This window comes from Oncorhynchus masou, unplaced genomic scaffold (assembly GCF_036934945.1).
Source record: "Oncorhynchus masou masou isolate Uvic2021 unplaced genomic scaffold, UVic_Omas_1.1 unplaced_scaffold_7766, whole genome shotgun sequence".
In the NCBI taxonomy this organism is placed as follows: Eukaryota; Metazoa; Chordata; class Actinopteri; order Salmoniformes; family Salmonidae; genus Oncorhynchus; species Oncorhynchus masou.
In genome coordinates, this window is record NW_027014235.1 from 1,815 (window position 1) to 13,963 (window position 12,149).

Here is a 12,149-nt window from a genome sequence, read left to right on the forward strand (position 1 = left end):
TTTGTGGGGGAAGAGAAGCTGAGACGGCCTTCCAAGGACTCAAGCAGCGCGTCCTCTGCTCCCATCCTGATACTACCGACTATGGATGAACCATTTGTGGTGGAGGTAGACGCATCAGAGGTTGGTGTTGGAGCTGTCCTGTCTCAGAGGGGTGAAGACAAGAAGCTTCATCCGTGCGCTTTCTTCTCACACCGGCTTAACCCGACTGAGAGGAACTACGATGTGGGGGATCGTGAACTCCTAGCGGTTAAGATGGCATTGAAGGAATGGAGACACTGGCTCGAGGGGGCTTCTCACCCGTTTCAAGTGCTTACGGACCACAAAAATCTGGAGTATATCCAGCAGGCGAAGCGATTGAACTCTAGACAAGCTAGATGGTCTCTTTTCTTCAATCGATTCCAGTTTATCCTCACCTATCGGCCGGGTCGAAGAATCTCAAACCGGATGCCCTGTCCCGAGTCTACGCTCCTGCCATTCGAGATGACACGGACATGCCTGTCCTTCCTGCTGCTAAGATTGTGGCTCCGATCTCGTGGCAAGTTGAGGATACCGTGAGACGTGCTCAAGCTAGCGAACCGGACCCTAAGGAGGCCCTGCCAATCGGTTGTTTGTCCCCAAGGCAGTGAGGACTCAGGTCCTTCTGTGGGGGCACTCCTCTCGCCTCACCTGTCATCCGGGCGTAGGTCGCACCTTGGAGTTCATCCAGCATAAGTTCTGGTGGCCTACCATAAGGAAGACGTTGCCACTTTCGTCAATGCCTGCCCCGTGTGCTGCCAGGGCAAATCTTCTCACCTCCGCCCTCAAGGACTCCTTCACCCTTTACCTGTTCCCCACAGACCCTGGTCCCATATCTCATTGGACTTTATTACTGGACTTCCTCCATCCCATGGCAATACTACTATCCTAGTCATAATCGACAGGTTTTCAAAGGCGGCCAGGTTCGTCCCTCTGACTAAGTTACCTTCTGCCAAGGAAACGGCTGAGTTGGTAATTAATCATGTGTTCGAGTCTTCGGCATTCCTCAAGATATGGTTTCTGACAGAGGTCCCCAGTTCGCCTCAAGGTTTTGGAAGGCCTTCTGCCAAATCATGGGGGCTTCTGCCAGTCTATCTTCAGGGTACCATCCGGAGTCCAACGGCCAAACAGAGAGGATGAATCAAGAGCTGGAAACCACCCTCCGATGTATGACTCGTGACAACCCGTCCACATGGTCATCCTTTATTGTTTGGGCCGAATACGCGCACAACACCTTGCGCTCCTCCTCCACTGGTATGTCCCCGCACGAGTGTCAGTTTGGCTATGCTCCTCCATTGTTCCCGGACCAGGAGGCAGAAGTCAGAGTGCCTTCAGCCTTGAGGTTCGTCAGACGCTGTCGGCTTATGTGGAGGAAGACCCGTCTTAATCTGATGCGTTCCTCACAGAGGTATCAACAACAAGCCAACAGACGTCGCCGTCCGGGCCTACCCTGCGCCCCGGCCAGAGAGTCTGGCTTTCCACAAGAGACTTACCTCTACGGGTGGAGTCTCGCAAGCTGTCCCAAAAATACATCGGTCCCTTCAAGGTTGCCAGGAGAGTTAACCCAGTTTCTTATCGCCTACACTTACCCAGATCCCTTAAGATTAATCCCACATTTCATGTGTCATTGTTAAAACCTGTTGTTTTCTCCCCTTGTCCCGGCAGACAGACCTCCCCCTCCGCCTCGTGTCATTGGAGGCCAGCCGGCTCCATACCGTCCACCGGATACTGATTCCCGCCGGTGCAGGGGTCCTGGCAGTATCTGGTGGACTGGGAAGGCTACGGTCCTAAGGAGCGCTCCTGGGTTCCTGCCAAAGACATCCTGGACCCTGACCTCATTCGTCAGTTCAGGGCCCTCCACCCTGAGAGAGCTGGTAGGAACGTCAGGAGCCGTTCCTAGGGGGGATTCTGTCAGGATTTGGCCAGGGTTGTTCCGGGTTTTGGTCAGTAGATGTCCCCATTGTGCTTTTTGTCCCTATGTTTTTCCCTTGATCCCCATTATTATTTGCACCTGTGTCTCGTTTCCCCTGATTGTATTTAAACCCTTTGTTTCCCTCAGTTCTGTGCTCTGTGTTTGTATGTTAGCACCCTGCCTAGTGTTCTGTGTACTCTTGTCGATTCCGGGTGAAGTTCTTGTGGTATTCTGTTTTTTGTTTTTGTTTATTTTTTGGTGAGTTTCTTTTGAGGTCTTTTTGTGTTTTTCCTACCACCTTTTGGATTTGCCATTTTTTGCATTTTAGGATTTTTTCTTTATTAAATACACCGTCTTAAGTACTGCTGTGTCTGCCTCATCTTCTGGGTTCTGCTGTCTATTCGTGGCTCAGTTGGTTAAGTGACTGTTTCTCACTCCGGAGACCCAGGTTCGAAACCGGGTCCTGACACATGGATCGAACCCTGACTCTGCCATCAGCCTGTACCATTGACAGCAGGCAGGATGGGTCCATGGATCGAACCCTGACTCTGCCATCAGCATGACGCAACAGGAAGTGGGATTCATTGGACCGGGCCATGTTTTTCCACCTTTAATTGTCCATTGTTGGTGATCTCGTTCCCCAGGAGGCCGGCTGTTTCTACGATACTGGACCCGGTATGCCTTGCACCGACGATAATACCACACTCAGTCGCTTAGGTCACTAGTTTGACCCATTGTAGGTCACTAGTTTGACCCACGTGACTTACTGTCTGTAGGAGCGAACCATTTTCGTGAACAGAGTGGTGTACCTAATAAACTGGCCACTGAGTGTATTTTAGGCTATATATACACACTATCTATTACTATAGAGTACGTGTCTCGGTTAGAGAAGACTAACCTGTATTAGGGACATCTGAGCGTACCCTCTCCAGCTGAACCTTTCAAATTCCGCGGGGTTATAGCCAAACGCACCGGCGCCGTCCTGCATGGTACCCTCCTCTATCTCAAACTTCAGGTGCAGGTCTGGAAAGTAGTGGTCTGGACGAGGCCTGGGATGAAGGAGGAAGGAACACTGGTTTTAATAATCCGGTCTTTAAAATAAGATTCTGTCCTCAGCTGGAAATTGGATACTGGATACTGTGTGTTGTTTCTCAAGGAGTTGAGTTAAAACAGCCATCTGGAAGAAAAGTGTTTGGGAACATCTTTTTAGTTTGTTTGTGTGATACAAAGTGAATGTTTTTACACCTATTTTTCAGTCACCTGTTACACTTGGGTCCCTCCACGTTGGGTCTGCAGCGACATCTCCCGTTCCTCTCCCCACAGGACTGTCCCGCTGATCCTCCAATGTCGCACTGACAACCTGCAACACACACACCAACACATCTAGAGATCATGATATACTGCAGTACAACCTGCAACACACACACCAACACATCTAGAGATCATGATATACTGCAGTACAACCTGCAACACACACACCAACACATCTAGAGATCATGATATACTGCAGTACAACCTGCAACACACACACCAACACATCTAGAGATCATGATATACTGCAGTACAACCTGCAACACACACACCAACACATCTAGAGATCATGATATACTGCAGTACAACCTGCAACACACACACCAACACATCTAGAGATCATGATATACTGCAGTACAACCTGCAACACACACACCAACACATCTAGAGATCATGACATACTGCAGTACAACCTGCAACACACACACCAACACATCTAGAGATCATGATATACTGCAGTACAACCTGCAACACACACACCAACACATCTAGAGATCATGACATACTGCAGTACAACCTGCAACACACACACCAACACATCTAGAGATCATGACATACTGCAGTACAACCTGCAACACACACACCAACACATCTAGAGATCATGACATACTGCAGTACGGAAGTAGCCTTTCTTGAGACATGTAAAAACCCAACTGTTGCTCTGGAACCAAGAGGATGTCCTCTTGATCTAATGGTTAAGATGTTGGGTTGGTGATTCCTACTGGTTCCTACTGGTTCCTACTGGTTCCGACTGGTTCTGACTGGTTCCTACTGGTTCCTACTGGTTCTGACGGGTTCCTACTGGTTCTGACTGGTTCCTACTGGTTCCGAGTGGTTCTGACTGGTTCCTACTGGTTCCGACTGGTTCCTACTGGTTCCTACTGGTTCCTACTGGTGCCGACTGGTTCCATGAGGTTCCATACCTTGACAGCCGAAGAAGCTGTCACTCTGCAGGTTGAAGAATCCATCTTTACACACAGAGCAGGTGCCACCGCACGCATTGGGCTTACAGGGACACTGGCCGTTACTCTGAAACACAGAAACAGAGAAGAGATGTTGTTCAATTATTTTATTATTATTATATTATTATTTTTTTTTTATTATTATTTTAGAATTATTATTTGTTAAATTATTTTATTATTTTAATTATTTTTATAATTATTATTTTTTAAATTATTTTATTATTATTTCTATAATTATAATAATTTTATTATTATTATTATAATTATTTTATAAGTATTATAATTATTATTTGTTAAATTATTTTATTATTTTTTATAATTAATATTTTTTAAATTATTTTATTATTATTTCTATAATTATAATAATTTTATTATTATTATTATAATTATTTTATTAGTATTATAATTATTATTTGTTAAATTATTTTATTATTTTTTATAATTAATATTTTTTAAATTATTTTATTATTATTTCTATAATTATAATCATGTTTTATAATTGTTTTATTATTATTATTGTTATTATTGTTATACTTATTATAATTTTTTGTATTATTATTATTATTATTATTATTATTATTATTATTATTTTTACACTAGTAGTGCTAGCCAATGTTATTTGCTATGTCTATTCCAAAGAGTATTGAATCACTGAGAAAACCCCATCTTTACTGCTTAAACCATATTATTAGCTAAAGTACTGTACGTCCATGTTGTTTATAACAAGCCCACTTCTCACCTGAGCACACTCTGCCACGCCACCCATTGTTCCTTCAACGTTGCATTCACAGTCTGAGAGAAGGAGGCACACACGGAACATTCATTTCACTACTGGGCTGTCATAGGAATATAAACCTCACAATAACCAATACAATGCCTCCTTTTGATGACATTTATAGCAGGGGCGGGCAATTCCAGTCCTCGAAGGGCCTGATTGGTGTCACAGTTTTGCCCCCAGCACCCAGCACCCAACTAACACACCTGACTCCAATAATCACCTAATCATGATCTTTAGTTTAGAATGCAATTTGATTAATCAGCTGTGTTTGCTAGGGATGGAGAAACAGTGTGACACCAAATCAGGCGCTCGAGGACTGGAGTTGCCCATCCCTGAAGGGTAAAGTTGTGTCTTACTGGAGCATCCATAGACGGTGTCAGGTGACAGGTTCCAGAACAGAGGTTTACACCTGTCACAGGCCACTCCCTCCACATAGAGAAGACACTCACAGGAGCCAATGGTTGGCAGGACCTCGTTCTGTACAGAACCGGCTGGGTTACATGTGTCAGCTGCAGAGCACAGGAGGAAACAAATAGCTTAGTAAAATACAGGAAACAAATACTTTAGTAAAATACAGGAAACAAATACTTTAGTAAAATACAGGAAACAAATAGCTTAGTAAAATACAGGAAACAAATACTTTAGTAAAATACAGGAAACAAATACTTTAGTAAAATACAGGAAACAAATAGCTTAGTAAAATACAGGAAACAAATAGCTTAGTAAAATACAGGAAACAAATACTTTAGTAAAATACAGGAAACAAATAGCTTAGTAAAATACAGGAAACAAATAGATTAGTAAAATACAGGAAACAAATAGCTTAGTAAAATACAGGAAACAAATAGCTTAGTAAAATACAGGAAACAAATAGATTAGTAAAATACAGGAAACAAATAGCTTAGTAAAATACAGGAAACAAATAGCTTAGTAAAATACAGGAAACAAATACTTTAGTAAAATACAGGAAACAAATACTTTAGTAAAATACAAGAAACAAATAGCTTAGTAAAATACAGGAAACAAATAGCTTAGTAAAATACAGGAAACAAATACTTTAGTAAAATACAGGAAACAAATACTTTAGTAAAATACAGGAAACAAATAGCTTAGTAAAATACAGGAAACAAATACTTTAGTAAAATACAGGAAACAAATAGCTTAGTAAAATACAGGAAACAAATAGCTTAGTAAAATACAGGAAACAAATAGCTTAGTAAAATAGTCATTATTTATGTTTCCTTACAGATGGACAATGGACTGGGAGATACAAATCAAATCAAATTGTATTTGTCACGTGCGCCGAATACAACAACAACCTTACAGTGAAATGCTTCCTTACAAGCCCTTAACTAACAGTGCTGTTGGAAGAAAATAGAGTTTAAAAAAATATTTACTAAATGAACTAAAGTTTTAAAAAAAACAATAGACTAACAAGGCTATATACAGGGGGTACTGGTACAGAGTCAATGTGGAGACTATATACAGGGGTACTGGTACAGAGTCAATGTGGAGGCTATATACAGGGGTACTGGTACAGAGTCAATGTGGAGACTATATACAGGGGTACTGGTACAGAGTCAATGTGGAGGCTATATACAGGGGTACCGGTACAGAGTCAATGTGGAGGCTATATACAGGGTTACCGGTACAGAGTCAATGTGGAGGCTATACAGGGGCCCGATTTACAGAGTCAATGTGGAGGCTATATACAGGTACCAGTACAGAGTCATGTGGAGGCTATATGCAGGAGTACCGGCACAGAGTCAATGTGGAGGCTATATACAGGGGTACCAGTACAGAGTCAATGTGGAGGCTATATACAGGGTTACCGGTACAGAGTCAATGTGGAGGCTATATACAGGGAGTACCGGTACAGAGTCAATGTGGGCTATACCAGGGGTGCGTACAGAGTCAATGTGGAGGCTATATGGGGGGTACCGGTACAGAGTCAATGTGGAGACTATATACAGGGGTACTGGTACAGAGTCAATGTGGAGGCTATATACAGGGGTACCGGTACAGAGTCAATGTGGAGGCTATCTACAGGGGTTACCGGTACAGAGTCAATGTGGAGGCTATGCAGGGTGTGCCGGTACAGAGTCAATGGAGGCTATATACAGGGGTACCGGTACAGAGTCAATGTGGAGGCTACAGGGGTACCGGTACAGAGTCAATGTGGAGGCTATATACAGGTGGTACTGGTACAGAGTCAATGTGGAGGCTATATACAGGGGTGATGCAGAGTCAATGTGGAGACTATATACAGGGGGTACTGGTACAGAGTCAATGTGGAGGCTATATACAGGGGTACCCGTTACAGAGTCAATGTGGAGACTATATACAGGGGTACTGGTACAGAGACAATATGGAGGCTATATACAGGGTACCGGTACAGAGTCTGGAAGCTATATACAGGGGTGCCGGTACAGAGTCAGTGTGGAGGCTATATACAGGGTGCCGGTACAGAGTCAGTGTCAGGAGGCTATATACAGGGGTACCGGTACAGAGTCAATGTGGAGGCTATATACAGGGTACCGGTACAGAGTCAATGTGGAGGCTATATACAGGGGTACCGGTACAGAGTCAACGTGGAGGCTATATACAAAGGTTGAGATCGAAATCGAGATGGATATTTAATGTACAGTATGTGTGTATTATATGAGCAAAGGAGTGAATTAAATTGTCATTGAGGGATGATAAGCTCTATTGTTGGTTATTGATTGATTGAATGACCAAATCCATAGGAGGTCACCTACCTTAGCAAGGGAATCCGTGGAGGTTCCGGAGCTGCAGGTGTCACCTCTGTCATGGCCGTTGGTGACAGGTACACTGACCACTCACCTGAAGTGCAGCTACTGAACCTGGAGCCCTCATGAGCACTGACAAGCTGAGGGAGAGAGATATTAACACATTAGCATAGTAGCTGGGGAGACAGGAGACAACAGGACAGATTAGACAGGGTAATAAACACATAACAACAGGACAGATTAGACAGGGCAATAAACACATAACAACAGGACAGATTAGACAGGGTAATAAACACATAACAACAGGACAGATTAGACAGGGTAATAAACACATAACAACAGGACAGATTAGACAGGGTAATAAACACATAACAACAGGACAGATTAGACAGGGCAATAAACACAAAACAGGACAGATTAGACAGGGTAATAAACACCAACAACAGGACACGGAGGTTAGACAGGGTAATAAACACATAACAACAGGACAGATTAGACAGGGTAATAAACACACAACAACAGGACAGATTAGACAGGGTAATAAACACATAACAACAGGACAGATTAGACAGAGGTAATAAACACATAACAACAGGACAGATTAGACAGAGACATCTATAAACACACCAACAACAGGACAGAAGATCAGGGTAATAAACACATAACAACAGGACAGATTGACAGGGTAATAAACACGCCAACAACAGGACAGATTAGACAGGGCAATAAACACATAACAACAGGACAGATTAGACAGGGTAATAAACACATAACAACAGGACAGATTAGACAGGGTATAAACACATAACAACAGGACAGATTAGACAGGGTAATAAACACACAACAACAGGACAGATTAGACAGGGTAATAAACACATAACAACAGGACAGATTAGACAGGGTAATAAACACATAACAACAGGACAGATTAGACAGGGCTTACATAACAACACATAACAACAGGACAGATTAGATAGGGTAATAAGCACATAACAACAGGACAGATTGAGTGACAGGAGTGACAAGCTTACATAACAACAGGACAGATTAGACAGGGTATGGCTTACATAACAACAGGACCAGATTAGACGGGGTAATAAACACATAACAACAGGACAGATTGAACAGGTAATAAACACATAACAACAGGACAGATTAGACAGGGTAATAAACACATAACAACAGGACAGATTAGACAGGGTAATAAACACATAACAACAGGACAGATTAGACAGGGTAATAAACACATAACAACAGGACATATTAGACAGGGTAATAAACACATAACAACAGGACATATTAGACAGGGTAATAAACACATAACAACAGGACAGATTAGACAGGGTAATAAACACATAACAACAGGACCCAGATTAGACAGGGTAATAAACATAACAACAGGACATATTAGACGGGGTAATATGACATAACAACAGGACAGATTAGACAGGGTAATAAACACAAAACAACAGGACAGATTAGACAGGGTAATAAACACATAACAACATGACAGATTAGACAGGGTAATAAACACATAACAACAGGACAGATTAGACAGGGTAACACATAACAACAGGACGGATTAGACAGGGTAACTGTAACAGGACAGATTAGACAGGGTAATAAACACATAACAACAGGACAGATTAGACAGGGTAATAAACACAAAACAACAGGACAGATTAGACAGGGTAATAAACACATAACAACAGGACAGATTAGACAGGGTATAAACACATACAGGACAGATTAGACAGGGTAATAAACACATAACAACAGGACAGATTAGACAAGGTAATAAACACATAACAACAGGACAGATTAGACAGGGTAATAAACACATAACAACAGGACAGATTAGACAGGGTAATAAACACACCAACAACAAGGACAGATTAGACAGGGTAATAAACACATAACAACAGGACAGATTAGACAGGGTAATATTAGCACACTAACAACAGGACAGATTAGACAGGGTAATAAACACATAACAACAGGACAGATTAGACAGGGTAAACACATAACAACAGGACAGATTAGACAGAGGTAATACACATAACAACAGGACAGATTAGACAGGGTAATAAACACACAACAACAGGACAGATTAGACAGGGTAATAAACACATAACAACAGGACAGATTAGACAGGGCAATAAACACATAACAACAGGACAGATTAGACAGGGTAATAAACACATAACAACATGACAGATTAGACAGGGTAATAACATAACAACAGGACAGATTAGACAGGGTAATAAACACATAACAACGCAGACGGCCGCCCATCTTTTAACAAAGTACCTTGGACATATTTAGACATTAGTTTTAGATATTGAAGCAATCTGATTTTAACAACCAATCAGTCTTTGAGATGCTCGTCCTGAACTCGGACAACTTACGCGTGCAGCTGGGGAAGCCGTGGAAACCAGGAGCACACTGGTCACAAGCGGTGCCGCTGTAGTTGGGTCTGCAGTGGCAGTGGCCCGACACACTGCAGCTAGAGCCCAGGGAGGTGCGAGGATCACAGGTGCACACTGGGTAGACAGGAAGTGACAACATTAGATAGTGGCCGTGTTCTGCTCTGTCGCTAATCACCAACTGAGCAGTCGACAAATAATAATGAGTTGTTTAAGAGGCGATTTGTCTACGACTGTCATGTAGTCTCAAACATCGCCAAACTGTTTTGATAGAGAGTTCAGACACCTCTACAAAATGACTGATGTGTGGTGTGTTTTATTGGGGTGTCTGGTGTGTGTAGTTGTGGTGTCTGGTGTGTGTAGTTGTGGTGTGTGTAGTTGTGGTGTGTGTAGTTGGGGTGTAGTTGTGGTGTCTGGTGTGTGTAGTTGGGGTGTGTGGTGTGTGTAGTTGGCGTGTGTGTAGTTGTGGTGTCTGCTGTGTGTATTTGGGGTGTGTGTAGTTGGGGTGTCTGGTGTGTGTAGTTGTGGTTGCTGGTGTGTGTAGTTGGGGTGTGTGTAGTTGGGCTGTCTGGTGTGTGTAGTTGGGGTGTCTGGTGTGTGTAGTTGTGGTTTCTGGTATGTGTAGTTGTGGTGTGTGTAGTTGTGGTGTCTGGTGTGTGTAGTTGTGATGTCTGGTGTGTGTAGTTGGGGTGTCTGGTGTGTGTAGTTGGGGCGTGTGTAGTTGGGGTGTGTGTAGTTTTGGTGTGTGTAGGTGTGGTGTGTGTAGTTTCGGTGTGTGTAGTTGGGGTGTGTGTAGTTGATGAGCGTGGCGTGTGGTCCTGTCAGTGGTCAGTACCTTGGCAGTTGGGGTAGGAGTGGAAGCCTGATCTACACTGCTCACATCGCGGTCCCTGGAACTCCGGACGACACACACACCGTCCAGACCAATCACAGCCCTCTGGGAGGGAACCCACGCTGCTACAGCCACACACTGACGGAGGGGAAAGACCAACAGAGTTTGTGAGACAACATTTATGAACTTTAATTGTAATTCCAAAACAGAATTCATTCCAGAAACAATTCACTCAACAGACAAGCGGTCCTGAGTCAGTATTGAGCTGTATATCAGTATTGAGCTGTATATCAGTATTGAGCTGTATATCAGTATTGAGCTGTATATCAGTATTGAGCTGTATATCAGTATTGAGCTGTATATCCATGGTCCTGTGTGTTGTGTGTCAGTATTGAGCTGTATATCAGTATTGAGCTGTATATCAGTATTGAGCTGTATATCAGTATTGAGCTGTATATCAGTATTGAGCTGTATATCAGTAATGAGCTGTATATCCATGGTCCTGTGTGTTGTGTGTCAGTATTGAGCTGTATATCAGTATTGAGCTGTATATCAGTATTGAGCTGTATATCAGTATTGAGCTGTATATCAGTATTGAGCTGTATATCAGTATTGAGCTGTATATCAGTAATGAGCTGTATATCCATGGTCCTGTGTGTTGTGTGTCAGTATTGAGCTGTATATCAGTATTGAGCTGTATATCAGTATTGAGCTGTATATCAGTATTGAGCTGTATATCAGTATTGAGCTGTATATCAGTATTGAGCTGTATATCCATGGTCCTGTGTGTTGTGTGTCAGTATTGAGCTGTATATCAGTATTGAGCTGTATATCAGTATTGAGCTATATATCAGTATTGAGCTGTATATCAGTATTGAGCTGTATATCAGTATTGAGCTGTATATCAGTATTGAGCTGTTTATCAGTATTGAGCTGTATATCAGTATTGAGCTGTATATCAGTATTGAGCTGTATATCAGTATTGAGCTGTATATCAGTATTGAGCTGTATATCCATGGTCCTGTGTGTTGTGTGTCAGTATTGAGCTGTATATCAGTATTGAGCTGTATATCAGTATTGAGCTGTATATCAGTATTGAGCTGTATATCAGTATTGAGCTGTATATCCATGGTCCTGTGTGTTGTGTGTCAGTATTGAGCTGT

The 12,149-nt window shown here is 42.6% G+C and overlaps 1 long non-coding RNA gene across 1 annotated transcript; it reads right to left on the reverse strand.

Annotated features, from left to right (window-relative positions):
* Nucleotides 1-2,941: 2,941 nt before the first annotated feature.
* On the reverse strand, nucleotides 2,942-4,244 carry LOC135537433 (uncharacterized). The gene is made up of 3 exons (XR_010455212.1): nucleotides 4,162-4,244; nucleotides 3,188-3,287; nucleotides 2,942-2,976 (listed from the first exon to the last, which is right to left on the reverse strand). It is a non-coding gene; the product is annotated as an uncharacterized LOC135537433 (long non-coding RNA).
* Between the last annotated feature and the right edge of the window lie 7,905 nt (nucleotides 4,245-12,149).